Raw genomic sequence first — 22,631 nt, 5'->3', positions numbered from 1 at the left:
GTAGGTAGTGATAAATTAATTAATGTCAGATACTCTCCCCTGCTGCTATATTACTGGGACCATATATCCAGCCCTTATCTACATAAGAGAATGTGTCTCAGAATTGCTAGAAAGATAATGATAGATAGAGAAGAGGCAATAACAGGGATTAATCTTCTCTCTTTGCTCCTTTGCACCATATGGACTCAACTCTCCTCCCCTTGCCTCTCTTCTGCTTCCTCCTACTTCCTCCCACTCACCTCTCCTCTCTTGCTCCAACTCCTACTTCTCTTCACCCCTACTCTCTTTCTCTTTTACTCTCTTCTCTCATACCCACCTTCCCCTTCCCCCTTGATCATCAACCCTCCCTCATAAGCCCACCGACCCCTACTCCACCTTCCCTGTCCTTCCCATCCCATACACCCTCTCCCACATACCCCTACCCACACCCTCTTCCTACCCACATACCCCACCTCTACCCTCACCCTCAGCCTAACCCAAACTCCACCCTTGCTTTCTCCACCTCCCAACACCATCACACCACACCACACTACACCATACCACACAACACATCACAACACACCAGCACTGATCTATTCCCATCCCCAAATTTTCACACCTACACATACACACGCACACATCAAGATCACCAGACCTCTTTCACACGCGCATACATACTCTCTTACACACGCGCACCTTCATTCTGGAATCACTACTACTTTGTTATCTCCCCTTCTTCTTAGCTCTCCTTTGTGACCCTTCTATCCGGCATTCGCCATGATAGATCACTAACCACTACACACATTTTTTTTCTCTCCTTGTTTCTTTCTGTGGAAGAGCGTAGGCTTGAAACGTTAAAGACTTTTCCAATTCCCGAGCATTATACTAATACATCTGTTTGTTTTCTACACCACCTGTCTTCCTCTGTTGTTTTTTTTTGTGAATTCTCCCTATATATATCACACACTCAACTGGTTGCGCCAGTTGATCCTGTCTCCTCTCATCACCCACAAACTTCTCCACTGGTATTTCTAACTTTCTACACTCTTTTAGACCTATCTATCTATCTATCTACCTATCATCATCATCGTTTAACGTCCGCTTTCCATGCTAGCATGGGTTGGACGATTTGACTGAGGACTGGTGAAACCGGATGGCAACACCAGGCTCCAGCCTAATTTGGCAGAATTTCTACAGCTGGATGCCCTTCCTAATGCCAACCACTCAGAGAGTGTAGTGGGTGCTTTTACGTGTCACCCGCACGAAAACGGCCACGCTCGAAATGGTGTCTTTTATGTGCCACCTGCACAAGCCAGTCCAGGGGCACTGGCAACGATCTCGCTCGAAAATCCTACGGGAGCCAGTAAGGCGGTACTGGCAATGGTCACGCTCAAAATGGTGCATCTCATGTGCCACCCGCACAAGAACCAGTCTAGGGGCACTGGCAACGATCTTACTTGGCTTGCCGGGTCTTCTCACGCACAGCACATTTCCAAAGGTCTCGGTCAGTAGTCATCATATATATATATATATATATACATACATATACATCATCATCGTTTAACGTCCGCTTTCCATGCTGGCATGGCTTGGACGGTCTGACTGGGGACTGGTGAACCAGATGGCTGCACCAGGCTCCAATCTGATCTGGCAGAGTTTCTACAGCTGGATGCCCTTCCTAATGCCAACTACTCCGAGAGTGTAGTGGGTGCTTTTACATGCCACTGGCAACGGCCACGCTCAACTGGTGTTTTTATGTGTCACCTAAAGCGACGCTGGTAACGATCATGCTCAAATTGTGCTTTTTACATACCACTGGCACAGGGGCCAGTCAGCGGCCCTGGCAATGATCATGCTTGGATGGTGCTCTTAGTGCTCCACTAGCACGGATGCCAGTCATGTGGTGCTGTCATTGAATTTGATTTCAATTTCACTTGCCTCAACAGGTCTTTGCAAACCGAGTTTAGTGCCCAATGAAAGAAAGGTACACCTAAGTGGGCTGGTTACACCACTGGCATAGTCCACGGGTTATGGTCTCACTTGGCTTGCTGGGTCTTCTCAAGCACAGCATATTTCCAAAGGTCTCGGTCACTAGTCATTGCCTCGGTGAGGCCTAATGTTCGACGGTCGTGCTTCATCACCTCATATATATACATATATATCTCTAATATATAAAATAGAGATGTGTGTGTATTCGCTTATCACGTGAAAACGGCTTCACCATTTACTTCCATACTTGTGATGCATGAATAATTTGACCTCGGATAAATGTTAGGCTCTTCATTTGATTTTTTTTATTAAAAATAAATAATATTGCTTTATATTTATGATTCACTTCTTTAAAAAGGTTCCTCAATGTCAACTTCTGGTATTGACGTAACAACGGCACAAAGCTTCACTCTCTATTTGGACGTTTTTGTACCAAATGCTTACATACTTGTGATGAAATGTCAACTTCCGGTATTGACGTAGCGTGCATGTAGTATTTACTCTCTCTCTCTCTTTCATACACACACACACACACACACACACACACACACACACACTCACACACAAAGATCTATGCATATTTATGCATGTACATATACATGACCTCTCTCTCTCTCTCTCTCTCTCTGTCACACACACACGTCCATTTCATCTGATGTGTGATACTCTGTGTGTGTGTGTGTGCGTGCGTGCGTGCATGGGGGGTTCCACAATCGCCATTTATTTCAATCACTCTTGTGAGGATATTGACGTAAATCATTTTTTTCATTTAATCCCCACTTTAATTTTCGTAAAAGTTTCCAAGTACCAATGAGGCTTTTTGGCGCATCTTCAATTTTCCCATTCATGAGAGGCACCCAGCCATCATTCATCTGAGAGTCCATCTACAGAATGTCCTCAAATTTTTATACAGCATATTTTGCTTTTTTTCATCCAGTATATAATCAACAATTTCATTCCCGAGCAACGCCGGGTGCCTCTGCTAGTATATATATATATATATATATATATATATATATATATATATATATATATATATATATATATATATATATATATATGTATATATATATATATATGTATATATATATATATATATATATATATATATATACATATATAAATATATGTATATATATATATACATATATAAATATATGTACACATATACATTTATATATATATGTACATATACATATACATATACATACATACATATATATATACATATATATATATATATATATATATATATATATATTTATATATATATATATATACATACATATATATATATATAAATATATGTACACATATACATATACATTTATATATATATGTACATATACATATATACATACATATATATATATATATATATATATATATATATATATATGTACGTATAAAGAAAGAAAAAGATAAAGAGACCAATGGCAATAAAGAGACCAATGGCAAAGTTAGAAATATATTTTATGGATAAAGTCTTACAGCTGTTTCAGGGAAAATCCAATGTATCCCTTCATCGGAGACGGTAATAGTAGAGGAATGGATTATTACATCTATAAGAGGAGATTTGTAGTAAGAAGTGAGAGAGATGCGCTGAAAAAAGAACAAAGAAGAAACAGTACTTGGAGTGTAGCTTCATTCCAGCAGTAAACATCCATGTAAAGAATCTTTGTGGGTATTTTCCGGAGATATATATCATATCGTATCCGGAGTACAGAGTACTCCGGATACGATATGATATATATCCACCTTTGCTACTACAATTATCTCTGGAAAATAACCACAAGATAATTGTAGTAGCAAAGACCTCTACACAAACAATAATAAGTACTGGAATCAATTCGTTTGGCTAAAATTCTTCAAGGTAGTGTCTGAGCGTGGCTGCAGTCTAATGACTGAAACAAGTAAAAGATAAAATATGAATGTATGTTCAGCCCCACTGTGTGGCACCTTGGGCAAGTGTCTTCTTCTATAACCTCGGGCTGACCAAAGCCTTGTGAGCGGATTTGATAGATGGAAACTGAAAGAAGCCTGTCGTATGTGTGTGTGTGTATTTGTGTTTGCCCCCCCCCCCACAGCTTGACAACCGATGTTGGTGTGTTTATGTCCCCATAACTTAGTGGTTCAGCAGAAGAGATTAATAGAATAAGTACTAGGCTTGCAAAGAATAAGTCCTGGGGTCAATTTGTTCGACTAAAGGTGGTGCTTCAGCATGGTTGCAGTCAAATGACAGAAACAAGTAAAAGAATAAAAGAATATATATATACAGGCACAAGAGTGGTTGTGTGGTAAGAAGATTGCTTCCCAACCACATGGTTCTGGGTTCAGTCCCACTGCATGGCACTTTGGCCAAGTGTCTTCTACTAAAACCTCTGCCCAATCAAAGCCTTGTGACTGGATTTGATACACTGAAAGAACCCCATCGTATATATATATATATATATATATATATATATATATATATATATATGTATGTATGTATGTATGTATATACCGGAGTAAGCACATAAATGTGAAACGAAGTGGAAAAAAGAGTACTCAAATACCAGAGGTAGAGTAATATGCTTTATTTAAAAGCAGCAGAAATATAACAAAAGCTGTTACTCAGAGTTTCATGTTCCCGTTCGTCAGACAGGTTTTGTTAAAATAGAACAGAAATAACGATATAATCAAAACTAGTTAAAGGATACACCTTTAAAAATGGATTTGTTTCATTGGTCCTTTCAATTAACGGTCTTAAGCATGCAACAAACAAAATAAACAAAATAAATGAGTTCAATATAAATTCATCCTATTATGAAAATTGAAGAAAACCTTAAACCGAAAAGTGGATTCAAAATACATATTGTAAATAATTATATACAAAATATAATTCAATTAATACATTAAAATTAAAATTAAAATGTTCACGCTGCATTACATATTTTAAAACAGTATATACACATACTAGACCATCTGTAATATACATATATACATCAAAATACACAGATGCGTACACACAGACTACATACATATACAGGCATATATATGTAAGACAAATATATGCACAAATACACATATACACATGTACATATATGCACACAACCATGCCTGCATACGAAAATCTCTTGGTGTATACATATAGAAGTTATATAGATGAGAAGTATATCTTAAATGTAGGGAGGGGGAAAGGAAAAGGAAGGATCCAAAACATAACAGTTAGTGAAGGAAAGAGGTAAGTAAGGGGGAGAGAAGAGGAACGCATTGTTAAAGGATGCTATACAAGTAATGAATAGGGAAAGAAAGGATACTTCTCATAAGGAAAGAAAAAAGAAAGATAGGTGACCGCAGCCACTTGGCTGAAACACATAAATAAATAAATAAATATGTGTATACAAAAGTGTATATTAGCATAAATACACATATAAGATCACATATAAATATGTGGAAATATGCACGTAAATACACATCCACACAAATATAAGTGTATACATGCATACATATACATCCATGTATGTATGTGCACAAGTATAAACATACCTGCTTACTTACACATACATAGATGCAACATACACATATATATGCATGCCAACAATACAGACATCCACATAAAAACATATCTTGGTCCTGACATATATATACACAAACAACTTTTTTTAAGAATTGCTGAGTGTATAATAATAAAAATTGGATAAAAGACATGCAAAATAGAACACCATATATTGAATTATCTATAAATTAAACAATTAAATGGGTTTATAAAATACAATAAAATGAAATAAAATAAAAATAGAATCTTAAACATGAAAATAATATATGCATATAACAGTCGAAGGTTTTCTTAAGAAATATGTCGAAATATATACAATATCTTTGCGATGCGAAATAAATCATGTATTATAAGATACAAATCCAACAGTGTGATTGAAAACTAGTTCAAGAATCAAAAATTATATACTATCCATATGGTATATTGTTAGCTGACATTTTGAATTTTGGTGCATGTCTGCAGGAATTCAAGAGTTTGTGTCTTTGATTAAAAGCACTATTGTCCTGGAATAAAATATAGAATTTCTCCAACAGACATAAATCACATTTGATGGGTTTTTTATGCGCACCATGTCTGTAAGGTGATGCTCTATCTAAAATTCTCCCTGTCACGTTCAAATGTTGGATTTCGTTTTCTTTTAATTCCCAGACATATTTTGCCAGGCTGGTCTTTGTCCTATTTTCAGGGTATCGGAAGGAATTTCTATGAGAATAAAATTGGGTTTTGAAAGAATTTTCAGAAGCCCCTGTGTAAGTTCTATATTTGTGTGAGCCTTCTATCTGCACTTTGGCTCTATACACGATTCCTTTCTCCAGACATTTTCCATCCAACGGACAAGAGGTCCCATCTTTGCAATTGAAATTTTTAGGAAAAGAATCAGCACTCTGGTTATTTGCAATTATCTTATTGTTGTGTTGGTTAATAAAAGAGGCAAAGTTTTTGCAGCAAGAATAGCTGATCTTAAACGTTCTTCTATTAAATATTCTATAAAACTTATGGCTAGATTGAAAATGTCTAGAGACTAATTTTAAGAATTCCCTACCCATATTTGTTTTTACGGCCATATTGAAAGCTGGCTTAAATCACAAAACCTTCCTAGTCCTAGTTCTACATGTTGTATTACTGCTAGCATTAAGTTGGTTATACTGGATCTTCTCAGAGAATCCAGCATGGCCACAGTCAAATGACTAAAACACTTATTCTTTAATACATATATATGTGTGTGCATATATATATATATATATGTGCATATATACATATAAATATGTACGTACACACACACACATAATAAAATGAAAAAGGGAAAACAATAGCAGTATCACTTTTACTAATCAGTTATGATCATTTTGATAACTGGTGGAACTGTTCTCAATCAATCAACATGCTGGATCATAGAAAAATGATTAAAAAACATGTCATATAAGGATTCTATAAAACCATACTATGTCAAATGAAAATACCACCAGTCATCTCTTCATGACAATCAACAATAGTAATACAGTGCACAAAGGTGGCTACAGTCTTATAAATACAATGAGTGAGGGTGACTTAGATGATCAGAGCAATAAATGACATACTAAGTTACTAAGTTGACATACAACTGAAGAAAAACAAAAGTAATAAAACCATGGGGACAAAGAATCTCATTAATTCCCCTACATATGATCTATTGTAATATTTAGGTCATTAATGCTAACAAGTTAAAAAGGTTGAAATTTACTCAATATATATGAGAAGAAAGATAAATGTTCAGATAACAGTAGTAATTACTATTATACTCTCAGAAATATTTTCAAGAAACAAAAAAAAAAAACATTACGAAAAAAGGACTTTGAAAGATGAGAATAAGAACGTAGGGTTAATGACCTAACTCAGAAATTATGCTAAACATCATTAGGTGAATTGATAGTTAAAATTTGAAATCAATGTTTAGTTATAAATGAGAAAAGTAAAGCTAGGTATAAGAGATATGTTGACAAAATACATAGGTATATGACCCCACCCAAGGGAATGCATATATAATTAAATCAGAGTTGAAATTAAATTAAATTAAATTAATTCCATAGGAATAAAATTAGTAGAGAGTGTAAGATGTTAAAAATAGAAAATAATCAGTGAAAAGTTATAGTAATACAGAGAATGAAAAATCTATCATTAAACTCTGTGTAAACTATGTGAGTTAGTTAAACAGAAATAGGGAAAAAGTTTTATTATATTTGTTTATAAATAAGACCAAATTCACACATTATGATTTCTACTGCCTTCATAGAAAACAAATTACACCTACTCCAAACCCCTTTGTATGTATAACTGCAGTATGTATAATTAACTAGAAATAGAGAAATATCTCTTTCCTTGAAATCTAAAATAAATTTAGTTAATGAAGTGCTATTACTATTTGTTATTAAAAGAATGTATATAACTAGTCTACATAGATCCAAATTAGATGCTGTGGAATCTATATAACAGTCTATAGGTGCTTGAACAGAACATTTATATACTAAATTTGCACTGCTTACTTAGAGGGCACTTACATTGATCCTTGAAATTACACATCTTATTATAGCTATTAATTGGTGAAACATTAATCATTGCAGTATTAACGTTATTGTTAGGAGGGGGCTCTAAACCAATAATATTGTCAGAGAGAGATATATTAACAAGGAGCTAGAGTTACATCAATTACTAGGATGATCAATACTAATTAATTTTTTATTGTTGGCTGTGGGTATATTGTGAGGTAGATAAGGTGTGGTAGACTGTGCTAATTTCACAATATGCTATTAAATATTTCGTAATACTTATTAGAAGGGGGAAAGTGCCTCTTCAATGCCCAGAAGACAATTCCAGGATCATCAGAGGTTACTTGAAATCAGAGTGGGATGGGTTTACAAAATTTATCTTCCCTATGGTTAATGCTGTTCTATTGCTATTAGTTGGGGTGTGGTAGTTATGATCATTGCAGGGCTAGGCATATTTATATTTAGTCTTATTACTCTTACTAGATAAAGGTCTGTTTTTCAAGTTTCAAGGTTTGGATTAGATCTTCCAACAGAAATTTCAGAGCTATCTGGACTGTTTTCATCATTAAAACAAGTTGTTCTCGATATTACTACTGGGGTGGGCAGCAATCTAGCAGAATTGTTGACATATCAGGCAAAATGCTTAGTGGGATTTCATCCATCTTTACATTCTAAGTCCAAATTCCACCAAGGTAATCGGTGTATATGCATATTTCAGGAATTATTGCTCCTTCATCAGCACCACATCTTATCTATTATCCATCCACAAACACAAGTCATCAGTCCCTTCCTATTCATCAAAGCATCAGAACCTCAAAAGAGTAAGTTTCCAATGTGTTCACTGGCTCTACAGGCCAATGAAAACATTGGAAACAAACCCTTTTGAATGCCTTGATGGCCCATTAGAAGTAGTTCATAGCTTTTGTTAGCTAATAGATGTAATTAGCAAGGGAGGTGGTTGCTCCAAAAGTATTGTACCCTGCAGAAAGACTGGAGAAAGTTCAGGAAGCTACCACTGCTGTTGGCAACAATAGGTTTTTTTTCCCTTCAGACTGGAGGGTAAATTGTATGATGCATGTATTAGAACTGCAATGCTGCATGATAGTACTTTGAATGCAAGGGACTTGAGAAGACTAGAAAAAATGAATTGAGCATGCTCCAATGGATGTGCAATGTAATTTGCATGAATGACATTACAAATGTGATGAGAGAAAAGCTGAACATAAGAAGAATCAGATGTAGTGTGCAAGAAAGAAGACTGCGCTGGTATGGAATTGTGATGCATACGGATAAGGACAGCTGTATAAAGAAGTGCCAATGCTTAATATGAATGAAGATTGCAGAGGAAGGAGACCCAAGATAAAGTGGTGAAGGTTGACCCCAGGAGTCTAAGCTTCAAAGAGATAACAAAAGACTGAGATGACTGATGATACACAAGACCCACACACCTCTGCAAAACTGAATTCTAGAAGTACAGTGCATGTGTGTGTGTGTGTGTGTGCGCGTGTGCACAAATGGGCCTTTTGCCCAATCTCCTCAAATCACCCCCTCTACCTATCATCTCTCTCACTGCAACTCACTCTTGATAATATATTTTTCTTGCTACATGGAACCATTTCGCTTATCCATTCTTCATCTATTAATACTGTTCTCTCCAGCCACACATTACATTGATCATCCTGCCCTCCTCCAAAGAGCCAACAAATTATCCCTCCTCATGTACCACACCTGTTTCTATCCTACCCCTACTCTTGCAACCTACCCAATCATATGTCATCTCTCTCTTGTCCTCCTCTTGTCAACTGTACCACTATTACTATCCTGCTCTTCCCTCACTCTCTTTTGCAGCCCTCTGCCTTCCACACTCATGCATCATTGGTTATCCCCAACCCCTTAACCACCATTTCCTACAGTCACCCTTCAACCCTGTCTAACCTTTAAAGTTGTTGCTTACCCACACTCATTCTCCCATTCCCTGAAAAGCTGACATTGGAGAGGGCATCCAGTTGTACAAAAAAGCATGCCAGAGCAGACACTGGAGCATGATGCAGTCCTTGGACTAATCGGATCCTGCCAAACTGTTCAACCCATGCCAGCAGGGACCATGGATGTTAAATGATGATGTTCAAATATATATATATATATATATATATATATATATATATATATATATATATACACACACACACACATATCTATATATACAAAGTAGTATCAAAAAATTCTTGGACTAGTTCTGTAGCATGCCAACAGATAGCAGACACAGTGAGAGCTAGCAGTGACCTTCATGAGAGTGTGTGCTAAGTGACATCACTGTGTTTATTTCACAAGTTGTGAAATTTGTGTTTTTATGATCACATGTATCCTGTAGTCTGTGGTTTTTGTCATGGAAAGGAAGTTGGAACAAAGAGCCAATGTGAAATTTTATGTTAAACTTGAGAAGTCTGCTACAGAGACAATGAGCATGCTTTGGTAAGCTTACAGTGACAAGGCAATGGGTCGTACGAAATGTTTTGAGTAGCACTGGTGCTTCAAAAGTGGAAGAATGTCTCTGGATGATGAGCGATCTGGAAGACCTACCATGAGCATCACCCCTGAAAATGTGGAGAAAACTTCTCAGCTTGTGCGTGAGGATCATCGGAGGACAATTAACAATGTTTTGAAGAGTTTGAGGGAGAAGATTTGACAAAAGTGACTGGATCTGTGCAGCATGAAAAATTGGACTTTTCATGACAACAATGCACTGTCACTGGATTCTCCTCACCAAAAACAACATGGTATCACTTCTCTCTTCCACATCCAGCCTATTCACCTGATTTAGCACCTACAGACTTCCATCTCTTCCCCAAGATGAAAATGCAGCTCAAAGATTGCCATTTTAATACTATCATTGAGATCAAGAATGAATCTCAGAAGGTCCTCGACTCGCTTTCAGAAAATAACTTCCAGGCCAGATTCCAAAAGTGGCAGAAATGCTGGGACCAGTGTATTGGTGCACAAGGTGACTATTTTGAAGGAGATAAGTTATTTTTTATTAAACATAACTAGTCCAGGAACTTTTTGATACAACCTTGTTTACATATATATTTGCATACATATACACCTATGCACACACACATAAATAATACACATCTCCATTCAAATAGACATGCACACATTTATATATACACGTATAAATACAGGAATGTACATACATTCACCAAACATCCATATGCACACACACCCATACAGGCATCCTAAACCTGGACATGCACACACACACGTACAGAGACCAATAAACCCCTATTTGCATAGACACATATACATGCATATGCACAACTAATACACACAGCCAATATACACAACTAACACATACACCCATATAAACATGCACATGACTGATATGCATCTGCACCCATATGTACACACACCCTAACAAACACACCAGCGAGCTGATGCCACCAGCTCTCACCCACACTCACAGAACAGTGATACATATATATAGGCATCAGACACTCATATCTATGCACTCATACAGCAGGTATATAGACACACACACACACTCACCAGCCAATGTTGCACAAAACCCTTTAAAGACCAGCCAGGCAGCAGGGCTCCAACAACTTCATGTCCAGCCATGCAGTCCAAGAAATTTTTTTTTTAGTCTATTTGGTGTTGCTGGAATTTCAGTTCCACTTCTAATACTATGTAACCCATCTTGACCAATAGCAGGCCAGTTTCGAGTAGTCTTCTTGGACTTGCTGCACCTCTCCATTTAGTTAATTGAGTCTGACAGTATAGGTTTCTGTACGGAATCTATGAAACATTAAATTGCATGGAGCTAAATTAAACTGAAATAAGACATACACACACACACAGTGTATTGGGTGCTTTTTGCTTGGCACCAGCACCAGAGGGATCACTAAGTAGCTTACAAGACAAAGACCTCTCAGCTGAGAGAGGAAGTGGAACCAAGGGAAGTGTGTGTGAGCCAGGTGAAAGGTACAGTACAACAGAGGGACAGAGAAAGTTGTCTTACTATAGGGGAGATATGTGGATACCCCAATAGGACAGGGAAGAGGAGAGAAAGTGAAATAAATGGTGCCGGGGATATATTGGACCTATCTAGAGGGAACAGTGGAGGGGAGTATAATTGGCTCTCTGTCAGTTATGACAAGGGTTCCAGTTGATCTGATCAATGGAACAGCCTGCTTGTGAAATTAATGTACAAGTGGCTGAGCACTCCACAGATACATGTATTCTTAATGTAGTTCTCAGTGGGATTCAGCATTACACAAAATGTAACAAGGCTGGCCCTCTGAAATACAGGTACTACTCATTTGTGGTAGCTGAGTGGATTAGAGCAAAGGTCTTGCTCAAGAACATAATGCACCACCAGGAATCAAAATCACAACCTTATGATTGTGAACCAAGTACTCTAAACATTAAGTAGTGTGCCCTCATAGGGGAGTACATGTAGTATACAAAGGGGATAGAAGGGGATGTTCCATAAGAGTGTGAGGGCAGATGTTTGGAGATGGAGAAGACATGTAGCAAGCGATGGTGAGAGAAAATGGAGTGGCAGAGAGAGCAGGGTATAGTAGATATGTTAGAATATGGAGAGTGCACAGATAGGCACATGAGGGAGAGTGGAGGGGCCTACAGTGGGTGGTGACCATGATTAGTGAGATGGGGGTATTGGGAAGATGGGTAGTAGGAGTGTTTTGACAGAAGACTGATTATGCGTGTATGTGTGAGGGAGAACATGGTCATAAAGGACACACCTGCATGTATGGATGACCACTATTTTACTATTTAACATGTCTTCTCAAGTACAGTAAATCACCAGACATTTTGGCCCCTTGTCGTTTCCTCTGTGAGGCTCCACATCTGAAGATCCTTTTTCCCCACTTCATTCCATATCTTTCTGGGTTTACTTTTTCCACAATTAGAGATCAGCACTTCTTTATGCAAATGTCCTCATCCATATGCATCACATGACCATACCAGCACAGTCTTCTCTCTGGCACACTACATCTAATGCCTCTCATACCCAATTTTTCTCTTAAAACACTTATGCTCTGTCATACATGCACACTGACATTGCACATCCAGTGGAGCATGCTGGCTTCATTTCTATCAAGCCTTCACATGCTCTCTGTAGTCACTACCCATGTTTCACTGCCATGTAGCATAGCTGTTCATACACAGGCATCATACAATCTGCCTTTCACTCTGAGGGAGGGGCCCTTTATTACCAACAATGGTAGTAGCTCTCTGAATTTTACCCAGCCCATTCTTATTCAATCAACTACACTTTTAGAGTATCCTCCTCTACTGCTAACTTGGTTACCTAGGTAACAGAAGTTGTCTACTATTTCTAGGGATACCCTCAGACATTTGAGTAGTCTATTTTCTGTGTATTCTCAGTGTTTATTGTACCTGAACACAAAAGCTGCTTTCTCTATTAATCTCCTATGATACCACTGCACCTCTTATGTCCATAGTTTGCACTAGGTACACTATATAGAATTTCTTCCTACACCTTTTCTATATATCAAGCAGAGCCATCTTCCCAAAGGGATTAGTAATTTTTCTGTTTTTCCTACTTACTAGGACCTTGGTCTTTGCTAAATTAACTTTTGATTCCAGACCTTGCTACCACACCTGAAATTTCTTCTCCAGTTCTGGTAGTGATTCACTTATAAGAACAAGGTCATTAGCATAGAGCATCTCCCAAGGACAGCCAGTCTTAATTTCTTCCATTATACCCTGAAGAACTATGATAAACAAGAGTAGGCTGAGAACCATCCTTGGTGAACTCCTATCTGTACATAAATTCCTTACTGCTGACTTTCACCTTACTGATGATATCCCTGTACATAGTTTGTATAGCTCTCACCAACCGCTTATCTAGCTCTAGCTTCTGCATTGACCACCAGATAAGGGAATGGGGGACCCAGTCAAAGGCTTGCTCCATGTCAACAAAAGCCAAGTAGAGATGTTTATTTTTGGCAAGATGCTTCTCCTGCAGTTGCCTTACCAGGAATATCAGTAGTGCTTCTTCCAGGCACAAATATATCAGTAGTGATTCTCCCAGGCACAAAACCAAACTGCATCTCATCTAGGCTAACTCTCTTCCTAATTAGTTGAGCTTTGACCTTTTCTGTAACTTTCATGACTTGGTCCAGCAATTTGATACCTCAGTAATTATTTCTATCACCTTTATCTTAGTAGCAGTTGACTGTAATGCTGCTACACTAGTCGATGGATATCATTCCCTCGTGGACAAATTGGTACATACATGTACACACATTCACACACAAACAAGCATACACATATAAACATATATGTATATACATGTATATATTTAAAATTTATTTTTAAAATATTTCTTGCTAAAGTCATAATATTTGAAAGATTTCCAATTTTAAAGTACTAATTTATGAAAAAAGAACATCTTTAAAAACACTATTAGCAGACACTTGATAGAACACGTTTATATAAATCTATTTCATTAAAGATTTTATTTTACATAAGTATTAATTTTTCATATTGAAAAAAGCTTTTCAAATACATACACATACATACGCGCGCGCACGCACACACATACATGCATATGTACATACAAGCAATATTTTTACATACACCAATATATACACACGTTTTTAGATATATATCGATGGAAAGAAGGAAAGAAAGAAAGATAGATAGATACCAAACAGTTGTGTTTTTTAACCGAGTGTAATTTTTTAAATGGTGATTGCGTATGCTTAACCATTCTGTCACATGTATATATTATGAAATAGCATTTCTTCCATAGGAATGCATTAGCATTTGACAAATGCTAATATATGCTGTGAAGTAATCCCCATAGCGAAGAATCGGTAAATTTTACCTAATAATCTACCACCTGTTCATTTTAATTTCTTTTCATGTTATATCAAAATAGTTTATAAAAGTTGAAAGGAACTTCTAAATATTTCTCTTTGTTGAAAACGAAAATCTAATTTGTTGACAACTGTAGGAGTTTTCAGATACTTAGACATTAAAAAAAAAATTATGACATAATTTGCTTTGGGGCCTTCATTTCCGTAGAAATTAAATCAAATTCTGTTAATCTTTGTAAAGTGATTATCGATATGTAGTACATATATATTTTTTATCCCTAATTATCGTAACGGATACAGATTTAATATGAATAATACACTCTGCGACTAAAAGTAAAGCACTTCAAATCCAGATTTGAATATACACGACCATCCAAGACAAGATGATTTCTGTGACATCAAACTGGCTACTTTATTCGTAGGGTAGAAATCACGAAAATAATTTACAGGCTATGTTAGAATAAGGGTAAAATGAAATGCATCTTGTTTTTTGTTCTATTTTCTTTAATTATTATGTCTTGTCGTTGTTGTTGTTATTATTATTTACTTATTTATTTATTTATTAACATATTTTTACAAAGAAAAAGTCAATCGTAAAATTTCCCTATATAATCTTCAGCAGAAACGTAACGCGAGTTGATGTTTAGTCCGAATAGCAAGAATATGAAACACGATACATTTTGGAGATTTAAAAAATATATACATCGTTAGAAAGAGGTGGGGAGAGAGGTACGTTTGTTTAAGAGAAATGATAAGAGAGATGAGAGGGAACAGGACCAGTAAGCATTGACACATCCATACATAATTACACTAATTTTCTTATTCTTTCTCCCACCATCTTCCACATTTCATTATAAACAAAATCTCCACATTGAAAAATATTAAAAAAATAAAATAAAATAAACAAGAAACAGCAGTGTGAAAAGGGAGAGAAAACCGTTTCAGTTTACCTTTTATAAATAAAGAAATGAATAGTCACCACCAACAGTGTAATCGAAGTCATGAGATGACATTGGAATTCACTGGTGATCGTTGAGGGAAAAACTTGCTTTGGATCCCTCACTTTGTATCCGTCCACTAAACAATGAATAGGGAGCTCACGTAATTCATCGTCTTCGTTCAATATGTGTTGTTACTTTCATTCACGAGTTTTAATATATTTGAGAATAAAATTTCTTTCTTTCTTATTTTTCCTTTCTTCTTCTTTTTTGTTTTCATTTTAACCGAATATCCCTGGCACTTTACCTAAAGTTAATTCTTTTGGAACATCAAACACTCATACGAAACCGGGCATCTGATAATGGACACCTCTTGAACAACCACACCGGAATGTATTTTTTTGAAACCTTTTTTTTTTCCTGTTCCATTTTTTTCAGTGAAATAATTAAATTTGATTTTCGATAACTTACTTTTCAATGGATGTCCAATTATGAATATTCAATCAATATCTACATCTTGTAATGCAATAATGAATATTGGTAATTTTTTTAATGATTTTAGTATTTCATTTTATTGTATTTTTACATTTTCTTTCATTGAATAAAATTCAGTTTCTTATAGAACGATCATTTGCAATCACACACATGTATGTGTTTATATATATGTGTGCGCGCACGTGTATATTTGTATATTATATGACCGAATAGTTAACACATTAGTTTGGGAAAATTGGACGGGTGGAAACTGTGCGGAAACCCAGAAGGTTTGTACTTGCATTTCGAAGGACCTACATTGTCACATACAGTGTCATACTGAGTCAACCTGATTGTACTTTCAATATAATAGTAAACCCTTTACCTGATAATTTAATGATCATGTAGCTCAGTTGATCAAACAACTGAATACTTATTGTAGGCATCGGAGATCTATTTGCTGTGTAGCGTTTGTGTATATCTTACACGCACACATGTATTATCACTGATACACACGTTTAGTGTTGACTGTCAGAGGAAAGGATATTCAGACTAATGATAATTATATTTCGGTCGAATCAGTCTCTTATTACTCTTGCTATTCAACAAATTCAACAGAACTGAATATTGCAAGAATATGCTGACCAAAAAGTGTTTTTCTCAATTATATAAGGTACTTTGAGTGTATTCCCATCAAGAAACATCAGTCCAAGATCAGAAAGGTGATATGGTTTAACCCACCCTACTGCAGTAATGTATAATTTTTTTCTCCGTGTTTTTCTCCTTGTCTCCGTATTCTTTCTGTTGAAGAGCGTAGCTCGAAACGTCAAAGACTTTCCGTATTCCCGAGCGTCATACTAATATATACTTTTGTTATTTACACCACCTGTCCTCGTCTGTTGTTATTATTTGTATATTCTCCCATATATAAGTGGATGCTTTCTTACCCTCAAAAGAAAAGGTACTTCTCTAGTTCACGCAGATACAGTAAAATATTTAATTAGAATACAGTTAAGGTCAGCCATACCTGCCTTGACAACAAATATTGAATCAAAACAAAGCAACCATAGACATTAACAATTCAAATTCATTGGGTTGTAGTTACAGAGACAGGTCACAATGTCCACTCAAAAATAAATGTGTCTCTAAAGAATTTGTAAGGCCAAAGTATATAGCAGTGGCGACACTACCAAAATGTATATTAGGTTCACAGTGAACACGTTTAAGGCCCATTTCATGCAACATATATACATTTAGAAACATGCTTGAGGAACTCCGTATATTGTTTGGTGAAGTATCAATACAGTAATGGCAATTTTATAATACACAAAGCTTTGGTCAGCGTGGAGCTGTAATGAAAGAGAATTGCCCAACGTGCCGCACAGTGGGACTGGACCCAAGGTAACATGGTTGGAAAGCAGGCTTCTCAACCACAGCCATGCCTATAAAGGAGAGATACATTTTGGATAATATGCTCCTTGACACTATATGTTTAACAAAAAGATGGGATCTTTACGAGAAGACCTTTGATTTTAATAATTACTCGAGCAACACAACTAACAACACTACACCTTACAGGGTGTTCCAGAATTAACTATCTGTTTCAATGAAATTGAGCAAATTTTTCAAAAACTAACATAATTTTATGTTTATTACCAAAATAAATAGATTTATAAATTTTACATCAAACTTTTATTGAAAATTTTTAACATGTCTGTATCTCTGCACACTTCAAATCTCTCCTTAGCATTGTGGAACACATTTTGAAGCATTTCAGGAGTTAGCTCCTGAACTGCTAACTGAATGTGTTCTTTAAGCTCAGCTGAACGATTGCTCCATCATGGGGATGAAGGTAAAGAAAATGATTGCAGCCAAATTGAAAAGAAAAGCTGTCATGGACAAATAAGAGGGGTCCAACAGGAATGAAAATAAAATTATAAACAAAATTCAAAATTTATACACTTTTAACATATATTGAACATGATAAACATGATAAAAATGGGTTTTAAAAAAAATGCATCCGATTTCACTCAACTCATCATTAATTCTGGGACGCCCTGTATTTACTCCTCTGACTAAAGGGGGGAGGGAACACGGGGTGGGGGACTAACTGCAGGTGGTGAGTGTAGTTTTCAGAAGTGGTCATGTGGTCAAACTCAAATGGCTGTGAGTCACAAGTTTTTTTTTTTTTTTTTGTATGAACATTTTGCCTTGTATAGTTCAGACATGGATGACATAGAAAGCAGACATGCTGTTGGGCCGTGCTGTGTAGTGCAGGATTGGAAATGTGAAACATCAACAGGGCACTTCTGGAGAATGGATGAATGGGTTTGTTGTGCCTTTACCCAGCCGCACACACACGTGCATGACCTAGTGGTGCACAGGATGGTAACATGAAGTATCAACAGGGCACTGACAAAAATTTTAATGTTCTTCGCATTTCCTCTGCCAAATTAGACAAAAAGGTTTTCATGAAATGTTATATGCTACTTATAATGCATAAGTAGTATCAGTATTTTATCGTTGGAAAATGGCCTAAAACAAAGATAAAACCCAGTGCAGTATACTCAAATCTGATTAATCTGCATTTTTGGGGGGCCCATAGTCAGCGTCGGACAGTTTTTTAAGTCAGCAGCAATTCAAGGAGCCTGATTGATGTTTGTTGCAAATTTGGAGGAAAGCAAGTGGACACTTTCCAAGTTACAGGCCTTAATGCTGTGAAATTGCTTTAAAAATGCAGTTTATCTGCCCCTGCGCCTACATTAGACAAGAAGTTGAAAATTGTTTTGTCCCATGACATTCCATGGAGCTTGTGTAATGCATGCGTAAAATTTCATCAAAATCGGTTGGGTAGGTCTTGAGTTTTAACAACATGACAAACACACACACAGACACACATCCTGTGTTTTGTATGTATAGATTTTCCATATCTCTTGATTTGTGAGGCATGTTTGAAACTTTTTTTCTGTATTAATTACCACAAGAGTGAAAGAAAATGCTTCCAAAAACAAATGTTTTAAAAGAACTGAAGGGAATTAGTTTGAAACTCAATAATAGCCGAGAAAGTTGATATGCTAGACTGTGTTGTCAGAGAAGTTAATGAAGATGAAAGGAGGATAAATTTCAAGCAGGTTCGGCAGAATTTGTTGCAAAATTCTATGAGCTGTATTTATGAATCAAACTGTTCTAGAACAAAAAAACAAACAAAAAAAAACAATCAGCGATATAAGCGTTGAAAATATTCCTTGGTCATAATTTTGTTTAAAAATCACATTGGACACATCTGAAATGGAATAGAGTCAAGATCAGTAATAAAGCTGACACAAATGGGAAATGAATTAATTTGACACAGAATTCTTTCAAGAAGACTCCAACTGAAACCAATGAAAGATGAACCAAGAAAATTCAGAAGAGAAGTAGAACTACTACTATGATTAAAGGTAGCCACTAACAAAGAGAAATATAAGACAATTGAAGAATAAATGTTTATTGAATTCTTCAAGATCGCAGAAGGGACACTTAAAAAAAAAATCTGTAAACTATGGAAAGAATGTAAAAATGAGGAAATTATTTCACTCCAAAGATGGAAGAAAAGGACTTCTGGTTTCATAGTTACAGAGAGTAATTTTGAAAAGAATATTTTTGGGAGGACTTATTAATTAAAAGAACCCCCTCAAATAATGTTTTATATGTAAATGATAAAACACTCACAATGTTAGTCAAACTTTAGAAAATGTGAATGAAACAACAGCCAAAAGTTCAAATGAAGTGCAAATAATGAATTTAATAAAAACTAACATTCATATGGATTTACAAATAACTCAATGAATAAAAACTAATTGTTATCAAGAAGAAAAGAATCTAAAATGAGGGATCATTAGTTTTCACAAGGAGAAAGAATAATTACAAGAGAGACATGTTTGAAAATAATTATGGAAGAAAGAATTTTGGAAATAACTACTGGAGAAACAACTTTGGAAATAATTATAACAGGCAATGTAATTCTGGTAATCGCAATAACAAATATATGAATGGGACAAATGGCAACCAATCGAAACATTCAAACCATTTTTTAGGTCCTGTCAAAGGGAAAGGAACAGAGACATGATAAATTTATTCAAAAAGATTAATAGAATATATGAACACACAAAGGAACTTAAATTTACACCAGCTTCAATGCAATTCGGACCTTGATGAAATCAAAGAAGATATTTCAAACTTTTGGTGAAAATAAAGATGTAAAGTGGAACAATTTGATAAAAACAGCAATATATTTACAGTCAAATATAAAAGTAAATTTTATTCACCAAAAAGTAGGAGTTGGGAACTTAATAATTTCTGTGATCATATAACTATTTTCGATATTTTCTAATTTTGGCATAATAGAATGAGAAAACATCGATACATTGAAAACAGTTTAAAAGCAGATTATTAATGAAGCTGACAAGGATAGAGAATATTGTAAAAATGTTACATTATCCATGCTTGAATTAATGTTATGAAAATATTGTCCTACTGTGTGGTACCTTGGGCAAGTGTCTTCTACTGTAGCCATGGGCCAACCAGAGCCTTGTGAATGGATTTGGTAGAAGGAAACTGAAAGAAGCCTGTTATATATATCACCATCATCATTGTTTAATGTCAATCTTCCATGCATGCATAGGTAGGACGGTTGACAGGAGCTGGCCAGGTAGAAAATCTGCCCAAAGCTACTGTGTCTGTTTTGGCAGGGATTTTATGACTGGATGCCCTTCCTAACACCAACCACTTCGCAGAGTGGACTCAGTGCTTTTTACATGGCACTATCACAGGTGAAATTAGTTTTGGCCAGATTTTTACTGCTGGATGCCCTTACACATGCCAATCACATTACAGTGTGGACTGGATGCTTTTAACGTGATACCAACACTGGCAGGGTAACCAAGTAACTCACAAGACAAGGAATTATGAGTGGGACAGGGCATTTGTGTCAGAGGATAAAAGTTGGAGTGTGACAAAGAGACAGAAGCAGGTGTCTTGCCACAACACAGGGTGCATTAGAGGAGGTGATCCAGTATCAAATGATGAAAGGTTTAGAGTGTAACAGAGAAATAGAGAGGCAGAGATAGGTGTTTTGCTATAGAGGAAGTACATGGTTACAGAGAGAGAGCAAGAGAGAGAGAGAGAGAGAGAGAGAGAGAGAGAGAGAGAGATACAGAAAGAGGCCAGAAGCAAGTGTGTTGATGTAAAGGTGATACTTGGTTAACTAGTCAGAAGGAAAACAAGAGAAAGAGAGAGAGAGAGAGAGAGAGAGAAAGAGTGACCAAAGGGAAAGAGAGCAGGAAACAGCAAAAGTGTAAGAGAGAGCAGAAGAGAGATGGTGTAGTGCTAGGGTATACTCACAAGGAACAAGAATATGAGTGTCGAACCTGGTTAGAAAAATAGGGAGTGGGTGTGGGGAGCAGTGATACAGTGAACATGTCAGGGAGGGCAAGAAAGGGGATTTGGAAAACAATCATAATGTATGAGGAGAAAATGTGAGGAAGAGAAAGATTTAGTTAGAAGAGGAGTTGTAGTTTGATTTCTTAGGGTAGAGTGGGTGAAAAGTGTGTTATTACATGTGGGTGGAACACAACTCTTATATATATGTATGTATATATATATATAATCATCGTTTAACATCCACTTTCCATGCTAGCATGAGTTGGACAATTTGACTAAGGACTGGTGAACCAGATGGCTGCACCAGGCTCCAATCTGATCTGGCAAAGTTTCTACAGCTGGATGCCCTTCCTAACGCCAACCATTCCGAGAGTGTAGTGGGTGCTTTTATGTGCCACCGACACGAAGACCAGTCAGGCGGTACTGGCAACGGCCATACTCAAATGGTGTTTTTTACATGCCACCTGCACAGGACCCACTCCAGCGGCACTGGCAATGACCTCCCTTGAATGTTTTTTCACGCAAAAAAACACACACACACACATATATATATATATATATATATATATATATATATATATATATATATGTATATATATGTATGTATGTATGTAGATGTGTGAATATATATATGTGTGTGTGTGTGTGTGTATGTGTATATATATATATGTGTGTGTCTTTGTTTGTCTCCTGCCCCATCACTACTTGACAACCAGTGTTGGTGTGTTTACGTCCCCGTAACTTAGCAGTTTGGCAAAAGAGACTGATAGAATAGGCTTAAAAAATAAGTCTTTCAAGGTAGTGCTCCAGCATGGCTGCAGTCAAATGACTGAAACAACTAAAAGAATAAAAGAATGCTATAACCAAAAGAAAATACTACAAAATTTTAATGTCCTAGTAA

The 22,631-nt window shown here is 36.3% G+C and overlaps 1 protein-coding gene across 1 annotated transcript in view; it reads right to left on the bottom strand.

The window, feature by feature from the left end:
- Nucleotides 1-16,041, bottom strand: part of LOC106884037 (uncharacterized) — a 36,724-nt gene extending 20,683 nt beyond the window's left edge. The window contains exon 1 of the mRNA XM_014935246.3: nucleotides 15,848-16,041. The gene's annotated coding sequence lies outside the window, so the exon portion shown is untranslated. The remainder of the gene's footprint in view (nucleotides 1-15,847) is intronic.
- Between the last annotated feature and the right edge of the window lie 6,590 nt (nucleotides 16,042-22,631).

Source organism: Octopus bimaculoides, chromosome 14 (genome assembly GCF_046866305.1).
Source record: "Octopus bimaculoides isolate indiv1 chromosome 14, ASM4686630v1, whole genome shotgun sequence".
Lineage (NCBI taxonomy): Eukaryota > Metazoa > Mollusca > Cephalopoda > Octopoda > Octopodidae > Octopus > Octopus bimaculoides.
The sequence above is the reverse complement of the archived record's forward strand: the minus strand, read 5'-3'. Positions and strand labels throughout refer to the sequence as shown.